General features: G+C 34.5%; 1 protein-coding gene across 2 annotated transcripts in view; it reads left to right on the top strand.

Moving 5' to 3' along the window:
• LOC136034628 (gamma-aminobutyric acid type B receptor subunit 2-like) overlaps positions 1-24,049 on the top strand; it is a 340,796-nt gene that overhangs the window by 232,799 nt on the left and 83,948 nt on the right. The gene's annotated exons all lie outside the window — the stretch shown is intronic.

The following is a 24,049-nucleotide window of genomic DNA, read 5'->3' as shown; positions in this document are numbered from 1 at the left end:
GTTTTCTTGAATAGGCCAATAATTTGGTCTACCTTTTTTAAAATATCTGCTCAAAGATACTTCAACTGCACGTTGATCGAGAGGAAGACATCCGGCAATAGCTGTCACTGTATCTGTTTTCGCAGATCGGAAACCTTTTGAAATGGCAATCATTGACATTCTTTGTACGGATCTTAGTGCATTTTGAATAAATTTTTTCTTCACGGCTACTACCCATACAGGCGCGGCGTATAATATAGTGCTTTCAATGACACCTTTATATAAACTTCTTAAAGCTAGTGGTTTTAAACCCCATGTGGTTTTGCCGCTGACATAAGTCGTAAGGAATACTGTTTAGCTGCATTAACTCTGGTAGTGCCATGTTCGTTCCACGACAGCTTTCGATCCAAAATAACACCGAGGTACCTGACTTTTTCTTTAATTTCTACACGGGTATTCATAAACATTAGCGTTATATCTGGTACTTTATGTTTTCTTGTGAACAACAGCGCTTCTGTTTTATTTTCATCAAACTTAAGCTTATTATTGCCTGCCCATTCACAAAACCTCATAAATACTCCATTTGCCATATGAATGAGTTTCTGGGGAGTATCTGCAGAAATTGTAGCACAAATGTCATCAGCATAGGCCTGTACTACACAATGTCTCCCGAAATTGACACGCAGTAGGTCATCTATATTAATTAACCAAAGGAAAGGGGATAAAATACCTCCTTGTGGACAGGATTTTTCTAAAGACGTATTGAAAAAATCAGAACTATTACCATACATAGCACACCTATCGCTCAAATAACTTTCAATAATCTTAATCAACGATAAATCGAAACCTTTATCCACCAATTTATACAAAATTCCGGGGTGCCACGCGTTATCAAAAGCACCTTTAATATCAAAAAATAAACTTAATGTGTAACGCTTTGATTTTTGATCATTTTCAACTATCGTTACCAGTTTATCTAAAGCGTCTATTGTTGATCTATTTTTAACAAATCCAAACTGTTCATTTGATACCCATTCACTCTCAAGGTTTGTCTCAAAAACTCTATTCAATATTATTTTCTCTAAAACTTTTCCAAGGTGTGACAAAAGGCTAATAGGCCTATACGATGAAGATATACCATCATTTGATTTTCCTCTTTTTAAAAGAACGATTACATTCGCCTCCTTCCACGCTCTTGGAAAATACTTCAATGACAAACATGCATTATAGATTTTTAACAGCGTTGGAGATAATACTCCAAAATTTTTCTGTATGACTAAACTTACAATTCCATCCGGGCCAGGAGCTTTTAATGGTTTTAAAGATTTTATTATATCCTCTAGTGAATCTAGCGCAATAGGTTCAGGAGCTCCTTCACATAAGTCTAATTTTTCTTTCACTTCATTTCTTATATTTTTATGATAGAAACTCTCGCTTTGCAAATCATCACTCGGAAACCACTTCTTTAACAGTTCTTCGCCAGCTTCAGCATACGAAGAGGTCTGAGACCCGTCACTTTTTTGTATATGAATAGGTAATACAGGGGGAGGTTTTGAGCTACAAACTTTATGAATTGTATTCCAAAACCTCATAAATAGGGTCTACACTTGCCTATTCAGCACAAAATCGTTTCCAATCATCAAATTTAGCTTTTCTGATTGCATTTCCATATTGTTTTTTTGCATCTAACAATTTCGTTTCTAATTCGGGACTTCTAAATTTTTTGTAAGCTCTATCTGCTCTACGAAAATTTCTACGGAGTTGGGTTAGGTCATAATTCCACCATCGTTTATAATTAGAAAATTTACAATAGCTCTTTCTGGGGGTTGAACTTTCTGTGCATTGTTGTATTAAATTTGTCAGGTTGGAAACTATAACATCTATATCTTCCCGTGAACAAACGGGTAAACTGTAAATACCATCTATATCTTGTAATGATACTGTGCTAAAAATATTCCAATCACTCTTTTTATAATTATAGCGAACAGGGCCTGAATTATGTTGAAACTCAGCTTCCCCAAAATCCAGTGAGAACGTGATATAACTATGATCGGATAGTGGAAGGTAATCTAACACATTCCAATCACACAATTTTGACAACAGCCGAGATCCCAGCACTGTGATATCTGGACTGGTACTACCAGTACGTCTATACGTAGCAACAGAAGGATTATTTATCACGACCAAATTATTACGAACTAAAAATTGTTCCATATCTCTACCCCTTTTATCGGCATTGTTAACTTCCGACCACAAGGGGCTGCGCGCATTGACGTCGGCACCAATCACTAAAGATGAACGGTTCTTCAACTTGTCAATTGATGAAACACTGTCACAGGGGGAGGCTCCTGACGGAGGACAATAGGCAGAACACACAGTTATTTTTTTCTTGCTTCTAAAATATATCGTCGCAATAACACATTCATTTGAAGATAAATGGGCACAAATATCAGATTTCAGATTTTTCTTAATTAATATAGTAGCACTAAAAAACTTTTTTTCTAAATTTATTTTATAGTAGCATATATAATTAACAGGCACAGAAATAATTTTGGACTGCTTATTGACATATGGTTCTTGGATGAGTACCACATCGGGGTCCAATTCATCCATGATATTATATAATTCTAAAAGTGCTGCATATGAATGTTGTAGATTTATCTGCAAGAACTTCAAACGGCCGGTTGTCGAAGGAGTGTTAGTCATAAGAATAATCTATGCGGTTTTGCAAAATCTCTTTTAATTTTTGAGCAGTGGGACATTTTTTTTATATCATAGGATGTATGGCCATCCGCTTTCAAACCCTTCACGTGACAAGAATGGCAGTATGGACGATTTGAATCGCATGTTCCGTACTCGTGGTTCCCCATACAATAAGAACAGACAGTAGTTCCTTTACATTCGGCACTTTTATGTCCATATAAGCAGCACCTACCACATCTCTGCAAATATATATAATCAGTACAATCATTTATCATAAACCCGGTTTTGACACCTCTTTGATTTTTTATTTGATTCCTTATCTTCGGGGAAACTTCTAGTACAACGTCGGACGAGTCTTCACTTTTTCGAAGCAACGTAATTACTTTGAAAAATTCTCCTCGACTTTCCAATTCAGCTATAATTGTGTTGCTATTTAAAAGACAGGTTCTTACTTGTTCAATATCTTTTGAACAAGAAAGATTTCTAACTATCATCCTTGGTCTTTTCTTTATTGGTTGCTTGGGGTTGTATCTGGTCAGTTCCGATTTCTCCTCAAATACTTGAACTGCTTTTTTTGCATCCTCTTGTGAGGATAATTCAAGGATTATTTTCCCATTCCTTCCAGGCATAGCATTCAAAACAGAAAAGCTTTTTCTACTATCCTGGACCTTTTTCCCCAGGTCAGAAACGATTTTTCTTACCTCACTTTTCGCAACTTTTTTTCCACGATGGTTTTGACTCGCATTACATATCAGGGGCTCGAGAATAACCGAATGCTTCTCTGGACCTTTAACAGAGCTCGCATATGAAGTGATATGCGATCTTGGTGCAATGGGTGAAGAAAAAGGAAGGGGATTTGACTTGAGAAGTAGGTTTTCTTTCTCTAGCCTTAAAATTTCAGAAAGTCTGTCATTATCTCTTCGCAGTAATGTTGCATTCTCTTCTATTAGAAAAGTATAAAGTTCACCGATCCTATCACAGGCAATGGAAGTATTTCTTTTACCGCCACTGACTCTATGCTCTTTGATTGCCTCTTTCAGATAGGTAAGCAATTTAGACACTTTGTTTTCTTGAGTGAAAGTGATTTCATCTGGGTCAGCCATACTTCCAACGGTCGTCTCAATTTCTAAAGATAGTCATTCACATTTAAGTCATCGAGATCATTTTAATCCTGGTCAAAGTTTACATATTTTAACTGTTTTCTTCAAATTTGATTTGGTCTTAACAACGACGTAAGCTATAGCACTTATGGTATATCCAATTATAACGGGTTTATCCTCAGGGTTTAGATGTTCACACTTTCACGCCGAGAATGAGACTCCAATTTTGGGTCTGTTCATGCCAAAATTTATGTTCTGTGGGTATGGAATTTGTACACAATTTATGTAATTTGTCAATAATTCCAGGGAATATCATAATTTTCCCCCGATGGCATATTGGAACTGTTCGTGTCAGAAATATTGATTTGCGACACAAAATCACAGAAATTTTTACTTTCCTGTAGCAAGACCTCTCTTTTTACTTAAAAGGATACTATAAATTTGGATTTATGTTCGAATTGCTCCTCTTCAAAATACTACGACTACTTCATGGCTATGATCACTACTGAGAAAACAAAACAAATAGCCAAACCAAAAAAGAAATGCACATGCGCCCGATGTTAAACTTCTCGAGGAAAATGCCAAGTTTCATGTTTTTGCAAATAGTAATTAAATACCTGCTAAATCGCATACTTATGCACATGTTGAATATGCTACTTTACTTTCATCAAGATCGTACCCCGTTTAGGAGCGTTCTCCCCTTTTCCTTAAAAAGTATACTTTGATGATTTTAAATGTAGACACATGTCGTTTTTATTTACAGTTTGTTTTACAATGAACTGTTTGATACTTTCAATGCTAGCTTTGGACTGATGCACGTAATAACTTCGCATTTTCAAAAAATCAAAGTAGCGCTTTTTTTACGATTTTTTTTTGTGTTGACTACCTGAATGGATTAAACCACCAGCCTGGACCAACGAATTTAAATTTACTATACCCATAAATGAAAAACCTAAATATATCTAATCCGGCTATACCAAAATCAACTTAATTTCTTTTTGCGAAAAAAAGAAAACAAAAAGGAACTACTAAGCATCTGCTATCAACCAGTGACATGAATTTAAAAATACAATTTGACTGTTTCTTATCAAGAAATAATATACAAACGTAAATCATGCAATAATTACGGTAGAAATTAATGCTATGTTGACATCATGGACATATTTTTGCATTCCTTAAAAATATTATAGCCCCCAAAAGCCCAAACATACTTGAGTATTAATAAGGAAGAGGAAGGAGCCAATAAAAGCCAAGAGATTGGTATTATAAGTCAAATTTCGTCACCCTTATGCAAAAAGGGATATCCAAGAATTTCACACTTCTGACATAACGACCATAACATGTTAAATAAGCTACTCTCAAAGGGAGGATTAACAGGGAAATATTTTTCAACATTTGGGTCAAATGGGTCAAAATGGTTTCGGCCCTAAAAAAGACAGAAAATTATGCAGATTTTCATTCAATTCTTTTGAATAATGTTCTATCAACTGATCCATGTAAAGTTCTATACTAAAATTATTATCAACATTTGTTACAAAAGCAAGCCAAAATCGTAACTCTTAAGCAAAAAACCAAAAAAAGCTCAAAAATTATTGTTTTTATCAACCAGCAAAAAGACAATTTCAATAAAAAACGAATAGAAGTTAATTTCATATAAACTTTGAAAATCAAAGAGAATTAAAAGACCACACTAAACATAAAACGAGAAAAATTAGATTCAAATAACAATTCAAACTTAAGACAAACAGAAATTACTATCAATGAAGAAATCAGACCGAGAACGAACAGAAATTACAATATATAATCAAGTCAAACTTAAAACCAACAGAAATTATCACAAACAGGAGTAGAGCTAATATTCTCTACGCCTTCTTAAGATCAGAGCGTCTTTTGCTCTTTGCTAAAAACAAATTAAGTTTTAACATTTCCTCAGTGATAATGTTAATAAATTAAAAATTACTGAGACTTCCAGGAATGGATATTTTCATATCTTAAGCGTTCAGTCTAATTTAATTAGTTCTTTTCAGTAATCTTGGTTATCATGGTGATATTTTTTATTATTTTTTTTGTTGATGTTATGAAAAATTAAAACACATTGCTTGAAATACGATGTTTTTTCTGCAAAATACAAATGATGTTTTCGGTCTTTAAGAGGGTTCGGTTAGCTTAATTCCTATTTCTCATAAATTCTTTCCATTTTAAGTTTCAGTCGATTATTCAATGTGATTTCTGTTCATATTGGGTCTCGTTTATTTATTTGTAGTGATCTTTGTTCGTTTTAAATTTGAACTTCATTCTTATTTTATTTCTGATCGTCTTTGGTTTACTTTGGCTCTTCAAAAAAAAAAAATAAAATAAAAAGATTAAGTAAAATGGGAAAGAATTGTCGATGCTTTTTGATCCATCGTTAACGTCTGGTTTTCGTCTCTTTCAGAGCCATACTTGCACTTCAAAGGAAAGGAAAATTTATATAAGATTATTTCTATAAGCTGTATTATTCTAAGTGCTTCGGGTTCTTTTTTATCCTCCCCTAGTTGTTATTCAATTTGAAATCTCTTTCTTGTATATAATCCTAACCTGAGGGCTTAATTAAGAAGAGGAAGGAATAGCTGCTTATGTTGAAGAAAGTACTTTTCGAAATATTATTCTACGAGGTCTTATATTTTTCCTTTTATACAATTGTCATGACAATTGACTTTCTGTCACTCGAGGTGCGATAGAAATAGAAAAATAAGGCAAGTGCTTATTCTTAATATATTGATCGGTACCATAAGACAAGTAAATTCAGGGGGGTTTAAAATGTATTTAGCTGGGATATGAAGAGTGGTAAATATTTCATTTGATGCAATTGAGAAAGCTTTTCATGGTAATCAAACAGTTCGTGGTAACGAACTGTAGTAAGGAGCGACCCGGCTCAATAGTAACCAAAACTCTAAAAAATTGAATTTTGATATCAATAGCTGCATCAAAAGAATTGCATTTTAATACTGATTTAAAATATATAAGTTTCATCAAGTTTAATCATGCCCATCAAACGTTACGAGCCTGAGAAAATTTGCCTTATTTAAGAAAATAGGGGGAAACACCCCTAAAAGTCATAGAACCTTAACGAAAATCATACCATCAGATTCAGCGTATCACAGAACCCTACTGTAGAAGTTTCAAGCTCCTATCTACAAAAATGTGGAATTTTGTATTTTTTGCCAGAAGACAAATCACGGGTGCGTGTTTATTTGTTTTTTTTCCCAGGGGTTATCGTATCGACCAAGTGGTCCTAGAATGTCGCAAGAGGGCTCACTCTAACGGAAATGAAAAGTTCTAGTGCCCTTTTTAAGTGACCAAAAAAAATGGAGGGCATCTAGGCCCCCTCCCACGCTCATTTTTTCCCAAAGTCAACTGATAAAATTTTGAGATAGCCATTTTGTTCAGCATAGTCGAAAACCATAATAACTATGTATTTGGGGATGATTTACTCCCCTACAATCCCTGGGGGAGGGGATGCAAGTTACAAACTTTGACCAGTGTTTAACAGACATTTTCAGGGGGATTTTATTTTGTTTGGGGGGGTGGGGCTGAGGGGAGGGGGCTATGTTGGAGGATATTTCCTTGGAGGAATCTGTCATGGGGGAAGAAAAATTCAAGGAAAAGGGTGCATGATTTTCTAGCATTACTATAAGAAAACAATGAAAAATTAACATGAAAACGTTTTTTAAAATGAAAGGTAGGAGTAGCATTGAAACTTAAAACGAACAGAGATTATTACGCGTATGAGGGGTTCTAAAAATACTTTAGCATAAAGAGCGAGGTATTTAGGAGGAGATAAATACCTCGCTCTTTATGCTAAAGTATTTTTAGTAATTTCAACTATTTATTCTACGGCCTTTCTGATTCAGGGGTCATTTTTAAAGAATTGGGACAAAACTTAAGATTTAGTGTAAAGAGCGAGGTATTAACGAGGATACAAACCCCCTTGTATACATAATAAAAATATAAGATTATGAAAGTTTGTTACGTAAGTTGCTAATTTATAAGTTACGTATATTTTTTACTAATAAAAACGTTCGTTAAAAATTAAAAGTTCTAGTTGTGATTTTAAGCAACCAAAAAATTAGAGGGCAACTAGGCCTCCTTCTCCACCCCTTATTTCTCAAAATCGTCTGATCAAAACTAAGAGAAAGCCATTTATCCAAAAAAAAGAATTAACATACAAATTTCATTATAATAATTTATGTGGGGAGAGCCAAAACCAAACATGCATTAATTCAAAAACGTTCAGAAATTAAAAAAAAAAAACTAATTTTTTTAGCTGAAAGTAAGGAGCGACATTAAAACTTAAAACGAACAGAAAATACTCCGTATATAAAATGGGTTGTCTCCTCCGCAATCCCTCGCTCTTTATGCTAAAGTTTGACTCTTTGCCACAATTCTACTTTTTAAAACAATTAAAAGCTTTAGCGTAAAGAGCGAGGGATTGCGGAGGAGACAACCCATTTTATATACGGAGTAATTTCTGTTCGTTTTAAGTTTTAATGTCGCTCCTTACTTTCAGCTAAAAAAATTAGTTGTTTTTTTTATTTAATTTAAGATGGGATGAGGTTACTTGAACGATTTTACTTGAACGGTCCTTACTTAGGGTTTGCAAAACGAAAATCTACTCGTGATTATAAAAATATTTGCCTTCAGTTATTGAAATATGCTTCAAAGCTGTTATTTCCTCAGTGCATCTTATAATTGTGTTTGATCAATTGAAATTTTATGCACTGAAGATTCGTCAGCCAAATACGTCAAAGCTCAATATTGATTTTTAGCTAAATCTGAGTTTTCAGTCTAAAGTCTTTCCAGGAGTAAGGGGAATTCCTACCATTAGCCTACACAGTTGTCAAACAGGAAAAGATAGTGAAAAGCTACACTGAAAAATTTTCAGCGATAAAGGTGCATAGCTAATGCATTTGGGTGTGGTCTCTTGTTCACAAAAGAAATTGTGGCTGGTTAAAAAAAAAATAAATAAAAAAAAATAAAAAAAAAATATATTTGATCTGAGTTACAGCTAATACATCTATTAACAAATGAACTAACACCATTTTTATACAATCCTAATAAGGGGGGAATTAAAGTCAGGTTTGATTCTCACTCAATTGTACTATCTGTCTTGGCTTTTTCTACAATTAGCCATGACTTGATGCCCACAACTATTCCATTTTAATTCAAAAATCAACACAATTTGAATTAACCAAACCTGCATTAATCCCCCAATGCAAACATGTCATTAATCCTCCCCTCCTTATTAGGATTGTATAAAAATGATGTTAGTTCATTTGTTAATAGATATGTCTATCTATTATCCGCCCATGCGTCATTGCTAGGGCAGTAGAACTGCCCTAGTTCTAGTAATAGCCATAGAGCTAAGATAGTGATAAGGCCTATAGTTTTCTAAGTGTTTGGTTAATTTGGCACGGGTAAACGGGGGGAGTAAGTGTGCCTCGTTTTTTTTGGGCCAAAATTTGTTTGTTATCTTTTAGCTAGTCACGCCTGTCTAGAGTCTCAGGCAGGTTGACCAAGAATTTAAAATTGACATAGGACCATTAGATTGCCTGAAATGAGAGGTAAACAAGGGACGCCTGCCTATGGTCTTAGGCAGGTTTAACCAAGAATTTAGAATGGACACAGGACCGTTAATTTGCCTAGAATGAGACGTAAACAAGCATCTAAAGTCAAAATGGGGCCATTCTGAAATGAATGTCAGGCAAGGCAATTGATTCAATTTATAAACTTAGAGTTTCATAACACAGAGAACACGTTGTTCGAACAGAAAATCTTTACTAAAATAATTGACTAACTTTGTTTGAATAAATCACGAAATGAAAACTGTGGCCAAGAAACTCGACCAAGATAGAATCTTTAGCATTTTTTTAGAAAAAATTCGACAGTGACTCCTTTGAATATTCAGTATGGTTATGTTGAAGATGGATCTTAGAAAACCTTAGACAGCTGTGACCTGGAATTTAAAACACTTTTGGATTTTTATGGATCCTATGACAAAAAAAAACAATGGGGATCGTTATAGCAACCAAAGCTTAATATTAAAAGGAAGATCATAGTGCTTATTTTACAAAATTTAGGAAGATTTATTTTTTAAATTCCCGTTTTTTTTCTCTGACTCTAAGAAAAAAACCGTTTCGTATTGCTATTATTCTGCTTACTTGTCTTATACTTCTAGTTACCTTCTAGTTGAGAAGCAAGTAAACTATAGTATCTATGGTACTACACTATGCACTATCTATGGTCTGCATTACAGTAGCTATGGTATCTACTTTTTGGACAGCATTGTATTTTTGGCCATAGCAAAAATACATAATACAGTATTTTTGCAAAAAATATTGCGTAGTCCAAAAATCAAATTTATTAGTCTCCTTTAGATATTACCTTAGAAATAGTTTGTAAATTAAAAAAGATCACGAGCACTGAAGTCCCGCAAAGAGTGACAAAACCCATTAACAAAACCCACCTGACAACGCGGCATAAAAAAGTTCTTTAGGAATAAATCGGATTTTCCAGTTAAATCTACTGAAACATAAGAAGTGTAAACCCCGAAAGTTCCAACGGAAATAAATTTAAATAGTCTTGCGTAAAAGTAAGAATCAATAGAAATTTGGATGGAACTGACCTGGAATATTTTAAATTTTGTGTAAATAAATAAAAAAACAAGTTTTTTAAATGAAAGTAAGGAGCGACATTAAAACTTAAAACGAACAGGAATTACTCCGTATATGAAAGGGGCTTTTCCTTCTCAACGCCCCGCTCTTTACGCTAAAGTTTGATTCTTTTTCTTAACTCTACATTTTAAAACAATAATAAGGTTATACAATAATAAGGTTATAATAAAGGTTTCTATAACACACGTTAATAAATCATACATGTCATCATCTGGAAAGTGCTGTTTGACGAGGTGGAAAGTAATAAAATCGTCGTGCTTTAGTACTTGGATGGCTTAACCAAGGGATCTGGGGAAAAACCATAGGAATCTAAAAAACTAATTTAATTTAAGTAGGTATTATCATTTTCAATGATTTTCCATTTGAATTCTAACTACAGCAACTTCTCAGACGGTTTCGGTATGATATTTTAAGAAAAAGACCCATCTACCCATGTGCCATTTGCGACTCCACCTTTCTGCATCCGAGTCAGCGCTGGTTATATAAATTTCAAATCATAGTTGCAATTGTGCATGTAAACTGATAGAAAATATTGTTCATAACGTTTTCATTACAAGATTTATGCGCCATATTCTGCATGTTATTCTCTCCTGATAAAATATGATTACTTAAGTCTACAAAGGGTTGCCGTCATATTATGTAAAACAAATTTTTGATTTGAGTGTTTATAGGAATTGTGTAGAAAATAGTCTAGTCCCAAGAGCCGAATGTTACTCTTTCCCGATAAAATATGATTACTTAAGTCATTGTTCCGAAGACTGCCATATTCCCACTACCCTCAAACAATTTTCTCTTGCAAACCATACACCTAAATAGCAGGTCCCATCGTGCTTTTTACCCTTACTTAAATCCGACTAATATGTGGAAGAGGAAAGAACTGTCCAATTGCATCAGGGTCTTTGGCAGGCTCATAGAGAACCATACTCAGCGTTTCATTGATTCAATGGACAGAGCACTTACTGAAAGTAAACCCTCTTTTTATCTTTAAGTTCACCCTTTGTATAATCTGTATCCTACTGTATTACTGAAACCCTAGTATTTAAATGCTCGTTGGTCCTCTGAAAAATATCTATCCCCTTAAGTGTCACAGATTATTACTATTTGAAACAATTAAAATTGACCTTACAAAATTCTGGCCCCTCCTCATTCCCATCAACTGCCATATCATACAAACAAATCTTACCATCATCATCTCTCCAGGACTTATGCCCAGCGACAAGGACTGAACATAAGTACTAGCACCCTGTGTCAAAACAAAAGTTTTTACCCCCTTACAACCCTCTAAGCCAGAATTATTATTTATAAAATTACTCTTCCCCTCCCACCTCTTAAAACAAAATCATTTTCGAGTTTTTTTTATATTAACATCAAATTTTTCTGTAAATAAAATTACTGAACCGTTCCCATTTTCATTATGATTCTTTGCCCTATTAAAAATACTCATAACTTATTATATTTTCTGTTTGCAGGTAATGCGAGTATACGTCACCCATCTTTTCACTTAAAAAATATTTTTTGAGCGACGGATGCTTTCACGCTGCCCTACCTCCCACTTCCTTAGTGTGTTTTTCAAGAAGTGCCTGAATCTTACGGACATAAGAGTGTGCTATGTCCACCAGATCCGTAAGGATACTACCAATTTTTAGGGAGCTGAAGGGGTCTCAAAAGCCAATTCGGAAAACATGATTATTGCGCAAAGTAGTATCGGCCAAATGAAAATTTGGTAAAACAAGGAGCCGAGCCGCTTCCACTTTGTCCTGCTCCCCATCATCACTTTTCGAGATGGGCACTTTCACGACCTTGTTTGCTGGTAACTGATCAACCCGTTCTTAGTCTTTGTCAGGCCGAGATCCAGCGAAAATGCATTTGAATAAAACATAGGAGGAGATAAATTCACTGGGTTTACCCCCACACTATAATCCTTCTCAAGTTCACTGTTCTCAAGGGGCTTACATAGATTTTCCTGAAATTGTGTAGATATTGACAGGATAATTGTCTTAATATAGGCCCTTTGTGTAGGCATATGAACCTAAAAATTAATAAGAGCTTATTAGCTCATTGAAAAACTCCTGATTTCATCCTGTGAAAGAAGTAATATTAGACTAAAAAGAGAACAGTTAAAAGCGACCATTCAGATGAATTGAGACCATACTACCACCAGAGGGAGTTATGACCATACATGGGCTTCCAAAGAGAACTTTTGGACTTATGGAGACCACACTTACCAGCTAAGAATTTAATGATTATAAACACGCCTCCAAAAGGACACTTTGGATGTGTTAAGACCATACTGCCAGTTAAGAATTTAATGACCATTCATAGATCTAATAGACCATTGATTTAATGACCATTTGTGCGTGCTACTCTGCCAGCCAAATGAATGAGTTATTCTCCCCTTTGGACACTTTGGATGTATTAAGACCATACTGCCAGTTAAGAATTTAATGACCATTCATAGATCTCCAGAATGCCGATAGGAAGATACACCGATACGATACAACACCGATACGAAGACCATAGAATTAGCCAGTGGCCTTTTGAATAGGATTCTCAACTCGGAATAAATCATCTGTGTTGGATTGGTGGAGGAGGGGGCAGAGAGATACCAAAGCACATCCTTCGCTATCCAGCCTTATAAGACAACGCTATTAAATTTCTGACTTACCAAATTGTTTCCATTCTCACTTCACCTTAGATCAGGGCTAATGTAGGGAGGAAACCCTTGGGTATCACTACACGGTGGACTTACATTCAATAAGCTGGCTCAGATCTTTGAGCCGTATTCTCCATAACATATTTTCCCTCGTAGAAGATTTTTCAACAGTATAGGGGTTAATCCCTATACCGCACTTTCTTAACAGCTATCTGATAACCTACACCGCAGGCGAGTGTGATAAACTGTAGACACTGAACAAATGTAAGAAATATTTCTATTTCAATCAAAGCCAAACCGGAACTAACCCCAAAATATAAAATATAAAAACACGATAAACCACCCATGGAATTCTGAACCAACTAGCTATGTCGGGGTTTGTGCGTGCTACTCTGCCAGCCAAATGAATGAGTTATTCTCCCCTTTGGACACTTTGAATGTATTAAGACCATACTGCCAGTTAAGAATTTAATGACCATTCATAGATCTTCAAAATGATCCTGCGAGTCCGTAGCCCACGACACTACGAATTATAAATTTAATAGGCAACTAAGAGAGATAAAACTTCACAAAAAACAAATTCCATACGAGACTGTGGCCAGTAGAGAGAAAAGAGTAAAATAACGTGGATATTTCACCTGTATATCAACTAAGTGTCCTCAGCACAAGATAAAAAGAAAAAAAAGTAAATTAAAACAAATAAAACCACCACCAGTCATTATAAATACAATTGTCGCTACTGATCCACGTAGGGAAAAGAAGCTATTAGAGTTACTTCAATGAGAACATCAATGCAGCATCAGTTGCTTAGATGGATGCCTAGTTGAGATACAGGTGAAGTATCTGCGTTATTTTAGTCTTTTCTCTCTACTGGACGCAGTCTCGTTTGAGCTTTTTTGTGGAGTTTCATCTTTCTTTGTTGTTTGTTGTCATGTTTGGCTACTTCGACTTAAGAACTTTCATTTATAAATCTAATTTTCAAGAAAGTACCACGCAAGTTATCCCTCTTTACCTTTCGGGTAACATAATGTTCTAAAGAGTCTTCAAAACTTACCGAGGGGATGTTGGTGTCCAATATCGGGGTTTGCTTTGATCTGGTCCCAAAAAAGTCCACGGAAAAGTCCTCAATCATGTGATCGAAGTCTTTTTCGGGTGTGGTCTGGAAAAAGTTAATACCAATTTTTACTCTCTTGGTGCAACCTAAGTACCCTCAAATCTTCTTCAGAACTAACGGGCCAGGGTCTCGTTATTATGGTAAAATGAATATTAATCTAAGGCTCCTCAAAGCCCTCAGAATTGGCAGACTAGGTCCTGCCATTATACTGAAAAGGGAGTTTTAATCTAAAGACCCACAAATCCCCTCTTCTAAAAATTTTAAACACTAGAATGCATTATTTCTTAATACAATAATCTTAGTTATTAACTTGGAAAGAGCGACTTATTTTTTAGCTTTTTCCTTGGGGCCACCCCAGAAAAGTATAGTTGTGGTCCCTGATATTTTCATCATTATTAAGTTGAAAAAAAAATATATTGGTCAACGCCATTTAAATCTCCTTCTTAGAACACTTTTCATCAGTAGAGTGCATGATCTTAAAAACATCATATTTTTAATGCAATTCTAAGAGCTAAAAGCATGATGAAAAGTCCATTGCATTTAGAATCGAGGAGGACCAATAGTAAACCAAAGGGAATGCTTAGTTTTTAGAAAAATTAATTTTAAGCGAAAAGCCCTTCAAAATTTGATAATGCTGAACTATTTTATGGAGTGGAAGAGCCTCGTTATTTTCCCTTTTATTAAGGCGAAATGAATTTACTACTTTGAATGTGCAGTGATGAGGATGGGGAATGCCGTTCCCCCTTCTACTAGCACCAAACATGGTTTTCCAACACTTTCTAGTTATTCTTTCTTTGTTTGCCCGAAAAAGACTATACATTAGGCCAAAAAAATTACGTTTCTACTGCTAATAAATAAGCCTTTCGAAAAATATCTATAATTTTCACTTAAATTAAGATTAGCAGCATGCATGCGGAGGGCTGGAGGTGGTGTACCATGGCCTTGCTTGGGGGACTTGAAGGTCCAGTAGCTTCACTGCGATATGGTACAGGTCTTGGGCGGGCATTGGAGAGGCCGACAAATTTGCAATGTATAGGGGCCTTGTCCAGACTTTGCAGAGCGGTTTTTCGCATCGCATACCTTTGCCCATTTTGGAGAGGGAGATATTTGGTTCAAATTTTCCATAAAAAAGAAAGACAACTTTAGTTTTCCAGGTAGTGAAAAACTACATTTTCTTTAGTGAAAACACAACTTACACCATCTTAAATCCCACCCCTTTAATATCGATGCTAGAAAACCATAGTTTTCACGGGCTGTGATCATAAAAAAAAAACTTTCGAAAGAAAAGTAAAGAATTCAATCCACCTGAGTATTTTAGTTGCTCAGTTAATTTTTTTGCTTTTATTCTTGCTATAACATAGTTACAAAGGCTTTAAACAATGTCGTTTAAACATTTAAACACGTCCCGCTTCTTTATCACTGTCATTTCTATTTTTGCTCTCCAACTTAAATTGTAATTCAAGTAGATTTTCAAAGAAAACCTATTTTATAAATATTTGCGCACATCTCCATATCAATTTCTTACCCGCATAATTTTCGAAAGCCTTCCTTTTATTGATTTCAAACATCTCTTTCCCTTATTGCGTTTCTAAACCTTGAAAATTTAGATTTGCGTACACCCCATAACAGTTTTTTACCAACTTACTTTCAAAAGCCCTTCCTTAAAATTTCAAACCACTCTCCCTAATAAACTCCCATACTTAAATTATTAAGATTGTCGTAAATCCCTATATCAATTTTTCACCACCATACTATTCAAAAGGCTTCCTCTCATTGATTTCAAACAACTTTTTTGTTTATTACGCTCCTAAGCCTTGATAATTTAGATTTGCGTACACACCCATATCAATTCTTACCAGTATTCTTTTCAAAAGTCTTCCTTTTATTGATTTCAGAGCATTTTTCCGTATTAAACTCCTAAACTTAACTAATTAAGATTTTTGCACATTCCTATATACATCTTTCACCACCATGGTACAAGTTAAACTTTCTTTTATTGATTTAAAACCCATAATTTTCCGTATTGCGCTCCTAAGCCCTTATAATTCCAATTCACGTATACCCCAATATTAGTTTTTACTATCATACTTTTCAAAAGCATTTCTTTTAGTAGTCTCAGAGTACTTTTCTCCGTACTGCCATCTTTAAATGAGATCTAATCGCTTTTTTCATATGAAAATAGAAATTATGCCTGGCACCATCCCCTACATCAATTTTAAATATAACTCGCTCTTTTTGCATAGCTATCGGACAGGCTTAAAGTCTCAAAGCTGAATTTTGTAAGCTGTCATTTTACCTTACAAAGGAAGTATTTGGCTTAAATCCAAAAAGTCCCCTTTTCACTCAATTTTTAACGGTATGCATTACGTTAGCTAGACACAGGAAGCTAATGCTACATCTGACAGCTTGATACGATTATGGTTATATCCCAATATACCTGCTTATGAAAATGTGTAAGATAGGCTGTATCGTGCTATTCAGGGTCAATAACAGCTTAAAGAGGGGGATGGATGGTAACCATGGTCTATCCCACGTAGCTGTTTATAGAATTTTAATCTTCTGCTAGAATATTGAAATACACATTGAAAATGTGAACCAGAAAAGCAAATATTTTTAAAGTATAAAAATAAGAGTAATCTATAGCTGAGAAAACCAAGCAATAGCAGAAAGGATGGATTCTTAGATATTTATCTAATATAGAGAATTATAGTAGCCTAGCTCAAATGTCGGTATGCATACCTTATTTTTCGGTGGGGGGATATATAGATTAAGAGGCTTTAGGAAATCTTGTTATGTTAATTTAAAGATCTAATAGAAGACTAACGGGAAAGTTTGTTCAATAAGTGTTTTTATTATGTTGTTTAATACCTGTTTTATACTCACCAGGGATGTTGGAACTACTCGGTTCCTCGTTTGAATAGTAGCAGATGCCATTTTTATTGAAATAACGGGAAGGCTTTGTTCCATAAAATCAATGGTTTCTATAATGGTACTCCATATAGAAAGTGGCGGAAAATTTGCTAGCGCAAAGTGACTGATATGCATGAATATATGGGGATGATGTAAGGACTATGCTCTTTCTTAAAGGGGGTGGCCCCATGAACGTTTTTAAAAGGAAATCTAGATTTTTCGGGGGGTGTTCCAAGGTTTTTTAAGGACTCTTCATTATGTAACAATATTAGAAATCCTGATTGGGTGTGGCCTCTTGTAGGTCTTTAAAGAATTAAAACTTACTTCCTTTAGAAAACATCCTCTATGTTGTAATAAAGCAAAAGTAGACATACCTATGATGTAAGACGCACCTGATGTCTGTTGCCAGAATGAAGGGATAGGTCTCTCGTGAAAAGCAGGGCTCCCATGGAGACCAAGGATGGAAATCACATGAAATCTAGGGACAGGGCTTCTGTGGAAGTGCCTATGGCGTCACTGCTCATTCTTGTATTTCACGCTCCTCTTAAAAATCTTTAGGGGTTACATTTTTCATGGACCATTTTTGTTTCGACAAATTGCTGTGCACAACTGACTCTTTAGCATTAAGGCCATGAAATTTGTTGGGAGAGCTCAATTCATATTTATACTACACAAAATTAGATACAAAAATTGGACAGAAAATAAGAGCAAGATCAAAGTTTCTTGCGAATATAAATCATCTTGCAAATTAAGAGGGCTATTTCTGCCTCAACCATCCCCACTCTTTACACCAACTTTGAATCCCCCCCCTATGCACTTCAAAAATGAATGCTTTCCAAAAACAGCATGTTGATTTAAAGTTTTTTTTTATATAATACCATAAGATTGGAATGGTTTATTCATTTGCATTTGCTTTAAAGAATTAAACTTTTTGTTTAAGTGTTTTTAAAGTGTCTGTGAATAAACCAATGAGGAGTGTGAGCTGGCAATTTATTTTTTGTTCTCTAAAATGCTTTCAGTTAAGTCAGTTAAGTAGAAACTTTCACTGAAAAAGTGAGATTTAGTCGGACAGTAGCCCTCCTCATATATAGAAAAATTTCTGTTTATTGAGTCATAATATTGACCTTTACTTTTGATCTGAAATACCGGTTTTTCCTTTGTTTTTATGAATTGGAATGAAAATATTTTATCTGCAAATTGGTTCAATAGAAATGCAGCCACAAATATGCAAAAACGGATTAGGTATTTGTGCTATATTCAGAATTTGTCATTTGACATAAAATGTTACCGTAAAACTTACATTGCATGTAGACTTTTTAATCAATGTTTGCAAATAGACTTTATTTCTTATTTTTTCATCTTAATTGGTTCTTCTGGAAAGGAGTAAGCATAAATAAGTTTGAATTAAAGACCACCTGGTCTTTAATACAATTAAATACAAAAAAAACAAGTTTTTTCAACTGAAAGTAAGGAGTGACATCAAAACTTAAAACGCACAGAAATTACTTCGTATATGAAAGAGGCTGCTTCCTCATCAACGCCCCGCTCTTTACGCTAAAGTTTTTTACTGTTTTAGAAAGAAGAATTGAGAGAAATCTGATGGTGTGATTTTCGTTAAGATTCTATGACTTTTAGGGGGTGTTTCCCCCTATTTTCTAAAATAACGCAAATTTTCTCAGGCTCGTAACTTTTGATGGGTAAGACTAAACTTGATGAAACTTATATATTTAAAACCAGCATTAAAATGCGATTCTTTTGATATAGCTATTGGTATCAAAATTCCATTTTTTAGAGTTTTGGTTACTATTGAGCCGGGTCGCTCCTTACTACAGTTCGTTACCACGAACTGTTTGATATTGCGATTTCGTGCTTGGTATTTTCTGTTTCCGGCCATAATTAAACTCCGCTCTTAAAACTATCCCAAATCCTACTTCAGAATTTTTCCCATTTCCCATATCCTCTTAGGATAAATAAGCGTGTATTTATGTGTTGAAGTTAGATTGGATTCTCACGAACTGGAAAAGAACATTCAAACATAAATTGTCTATTGAAGATCTAGAAGGTCTGGAAAAAGCACAAATAAAAGAAATGTTGCTTAGAAGTGTCTTCAACTAAGCGGTTTATTACACAAGGTATCATTTATACAAGTCTGTGAATATAAACTAAGCCCTAGGGGTGAGAATGGTACTATCAGTTATATCTTGATATCATGATGTATAATGAAGCCACTTTATAAAAAAAATATAATTTTGATTCTCCATAAGTAATACATCATTACAAGTCTCCAAAACCTGTTGGATACAGAGTAAGTAAACTAGGTTACAGAAATTTCTTTAGAAGTAAACAGGGGAATAGCTCCCATCCCAAGCTTCAAGAATTTCAATTAGCCCTATAATTCCGTACATCTTGACCATAATTTTCCATTTATTATCCTTCATTCGGAATTTATCATCTCGAGTCAATAAACAGCTTATCGGTTTGTGCTGGAAAAAAACAGGATTCAATCTGCTTTGTAGGCTTGTTTGTGCTTTACCGACTTCCTCATTGAATGTACAAACAATTCGATTCGAATGTAGAAACAAACAATTCGAATAATGACGAAGACCATACTGCCTTTCCATAATACAAATACAGAAGATAGAATAATGAGGACTTTTTTCCCAAGACTGTGAATGAACAAAACCTATTTGAATATAGGATTATAGCAAAGAAAGTAATAAAAAACAACACACTTAAAAAAATCTCTTGGTTAAAAAGCCATTTTTTTAAAATAGCCCTAACGAAAATGGTTACTTCTTAACGAAAAGTTCAGGCACGACTGTGTGGTAAAAGCTGACGTTTTACAAGCTAATTGAAATTTTTTGAAAATTTCTTAAATTCCCCCTCCCATGAAATTTTTGACTGATTCTTAAATACGTAACAAAAATGGACTCAACAATTTTTATGTGCGTTTTTTGAGTTTTTTTGTGTGTAAACCCTATGAAAAATTCTTTTGTTAAAGGTTCATTCATTTCACTAACTGTATTTATTAAAAATTGGAATGATTTCTGTCGCAATAAGAAATTATTCCAATTTTTAATAAATACAGTCATTGGCCACAGGTTGTAAGCCTGAGAAAGAAAAGACTTAACTAGCATCATTTGTATAATGAAACCTACCTTCATTTTTGAAGGAAATGATTTTAGCTTCTAGTAATAAAAATTAAAAGTTTACATCCCAAACCTTTATTCAATTTTACACCACTCAGATAATTCACCTTCCCTCTTTAGGGAGACACCTTGCCTCTGAAAAAGCTCTATGGTTTTCAAATAAGTGAAGAAAATAGAGTGAGGTTGGTTGGAAATAATTTCTGAAAGTTTGAATTTTGCACGCGAGATTTAAATAGTTTATTCCAACCTATGGGAAATTCTAAACTTTTTGTTGTATTAAAAAATTGCTGAGTTAAATGCTTCCAATTTCAACGCTAATTTATTTGAAAAATCATAACTCTTAGAACTATGACCAGGCACGTTTTTCTATAGTAGAAAAAAGATTAATAGACAAGACATAAAATAAAAACTAGAAAGGCGAACTTTAAAATGACAATATCTATATATTTTTAAAAGATGCTTATTCTTTACGAAAATAAAAAAAAAATAAAGGAAGCTACTTTGTTCTGTGTATACTCCTAATAAGTATAATTTTATGGACGTTGATATCTTTCATCCGGGAGTTCTTAAGCGCATGGCCTTTGAAGAATTTTTCGGGCCTTCTAAATTGCATGCTGTTACAGCTAGAAAGGCTATAACTGGTGAAGGCCAACTGGGTTGGCCTTCACCGGTAACTGTATCGATTGTAAATTCCCGAAAGTTCTAGCTGTACTTTAACTTTGTTCATAATAAAAAAATAAAGAAAATTTTTAAACAAAAATAAACAATAGGTTGTATTTTTTATTTCGTAAAAGACAACTAGTACTTCAGTTTTTGGAATGGTTTGAGAGGTGTTAAATATTGCCTAGTTTTTTGGCAATTTTTTTCGCTTTTAGTTTGACTTCATTGTTCATTGTATTTTGAGGTAGCTTTAGGTTTAATTCAATATTTATTGCTGCTCGTTTTAGGTTGAACCTCTTAGGTAAGCAGCTTTCTGCCCGTTTTGAGTCTTTAATTCGCTATGTAGTTTTGAAAAGAAAATTCTGTTTTTAAAGTTTATTTAATGTTTGTTTTTAATAGCGTAGTATTTTCAAGAAGTAATAGTCTATATGTTGGCTATTAAGGTTAGCAAATGTTAATGAATAGCAGAAACCTTGCGGTAGCTGTCCTGCGGTAGCTGTGGGATTATCCTTTGCAGAAGGAGCTTGAATTCGGGCAGTCCTATTGAGAAAAAATTGATAGAAATAGCAATAGTAAAAGCATAAAGGTTACAACAAGAAGCTTTAGCTAATGTAGGGGCAGTCTGGTAAATCTGACTCATCTGCGGACAATTCAGCTTAAAATATTTGTTTCTGGCTTCCATATTTCGATTTAAGCATTAGAATTTTGATCAATACCCTCAGAAATATGTAACGGAGAGGGGTTTTTGGAATCGTGAGCAGTATTTGTGAAAATGCATTTAATATATGCTGATTTTTAACTTCTATATTGTAGTATTAGCGTCAGATTTGTAAAATAAATCACAGAATTTGTTACAAACTAATGTTAGTATAAATAAGTTACTATTTGTGAGATGTCTACGTAAAATGGTTTGTTTTGGGTTTGTTTATTGTAATATTAGCCTCAAATTCAAATTCAAAAATATGTACTTTAAGTACATTTAGTTTTTGAAATTGTACTTACGGTGTTCTTATATGTGTTGGGACAGACACTGCCTAAAAGGCTCGCACTGGACCGTCTGATCAGAGGGATTGAATTTTATTGCATGACTCTGATTTCTATTTACTAGTAACACGACCATCATCTGTGAAACAAATAATTAATGAGTAAAGATTTTTTACTTCTGTATTCCACCATTAGCCTCAAATTTGTAATCACAAACCTTGAAAATCTTTAACATCAACTTTCGTTGAAATTAAGCTATTTTTGTAGAACATATACCCGATGCAGTGCGTTATAATTTAGAAATGTGATTTTTTTTCTCTTTTTCATGTTCGGTCATGGGGGCCCATTCACTAAATAACGCAGTGGCGTCAATGAACGGGACAATTAGCTACCCTCGAAGATCTCTAGCCTCCTTTCTATTTCTACCTAGATTTTGAAAACACCCTTTTAGGTATTTTCATTTATAAATAACTGTTTTAGTATTTTTAAGAAAAGTTGAAATAAGAACAAAATTGCCTTCCCCGCACATTTAGACAAATGCAACATTTGATTGTTTTAATTTGGAAATAGGAGAGTTGGTAGGTTCAAACCCATGGGATTTAGTTTTTGCCCTTCAATAATACAGATTGACAGTCTTTGTGTGAGTCTAATTTCAACAGGTTGTGACAAACTGTTCATATTACAATTAATATATTAAAATTTGATTTGATGTCCTACAGGCTGTGTATTTTTTCGAAGGCTAATGGTGCATTGAAGTAAATCAATCTAACATCTTTTCAATCCCAGCCCCCTTTGAGCAGTAAAAGCATGCTGCTACTGCTCAACGAGAAGCAACCTATCTGCTCAAAGATTAAGCTTCTGCATACGCAAATCAAGCTGTAGTTTATAGTATGTGATTAAATAAAAAAAACAAGTTTTTTTAACTGAAAGTAAGGAGCGACATTAAAACTTAAAACGACCAGAAATTACTTCGTATATGAAAGAGGCTGCTTCCTCATCAACGCCCCGCTCTAAAGTTTGACTCTTTCTCTCAATTCTTCTTTTTAAAACAGTAAAAAACTTTAGCGTAAAGAGCGGGGCGTTGATGAGGAAGCAGCCTCTTTCATATACGAAGTAATTTCTGGTCGTTTTAAGTTTTAGTGTCGCTCCTTACTTTCAGTTAAAAAAACTTGTTTTTTTTTATTTAATTTCTGAACGTTTTTGAATCAATGCATGTTTTGATTTTGGGTCTCCGCAGAGGAATAATTAAAACAAAATTTGCATTTTTTTTTTTTGGCTAAATGGCTTTCTCATAATTTTGATCAAATGATTTTGAGAAAAAAAGAGCGGGGGAGGAAGCCTAGTTGCCCTCCGATTTTTTGGTTAATTAAAAAGGCAACTAGAATTTTTAATTTTTTACGAATATTTTTATTAGTAAAAGATTTACATAACTTTTGTGTTCTCATATTTTTATTACATATATGAGGGGGCTCGCCCCCTTGTCAGATCCTCGCTCTTTACACTAACGCTTAAATTTTGTCCCAATTCATTAAGAATGACCCCAGAATCACAAAAGCCGTAGAATAAATAGTTGAAATTACTAAAAATACTTTAGCGTAAAGAGCGAGGTATTAGGAGGAGGTGAGCCCCTCAAATGGGTAATAATTTCCGTTTGTTTTAAGTTTTAATGCTGCTCTTTACTTCCAGCTGAAAGAACTTTTTCATATTTATTTTTGCATTGTTTTTTTTTTAAATAATGCTAGTAAATCCTGCGCTCCCTTCATGGAGATTTTCTTCCCCCATGACAAATTATCGATGGAAAGCTCCCCCAGCATATCCTCCTCTTCTCAACCCCTCCCCCAACCAAAAAATCCTCCTGAAAACGCCTGTACACTTCCCAATAACCATTGCTATATGTAGGCACTGGTCAAAGTTTGTAACTTGTTGCCCCTCCCACGGGGACTATGGGGGAGTAAGTCGTCCCCAAAGACTTAGTTATAAGGCTCTTCGACTACGCTGAATAAAATGGCTATCTCAGAATTTTGATCCGTTGACTTTGGGAAAATAATTAGCGTGGGAGGGGGCCTAGGTGCCCTCCAATTTTT

This window comes from Artemia franciscana, chromosome 13 (genome assembly GCF_032884065.1).
Source record: "Artemia franciscana chromosome 13, ASM3288406v1, whole genome shotgun sequence".
In the NCBI taxonomy this organism is placed as follows: domain Eukaryota; kingdom Metazoa; phylum Arthropoda; class Branchiopoda; order Anostraca; family Artemiidae; genus Artemia; species Artemia franciscana.
The sequence above is the reverse complement of the archived record's forward strand: the minus strand, read 5'-3'. Positions and strand labels throughout refer to the sequence as shown.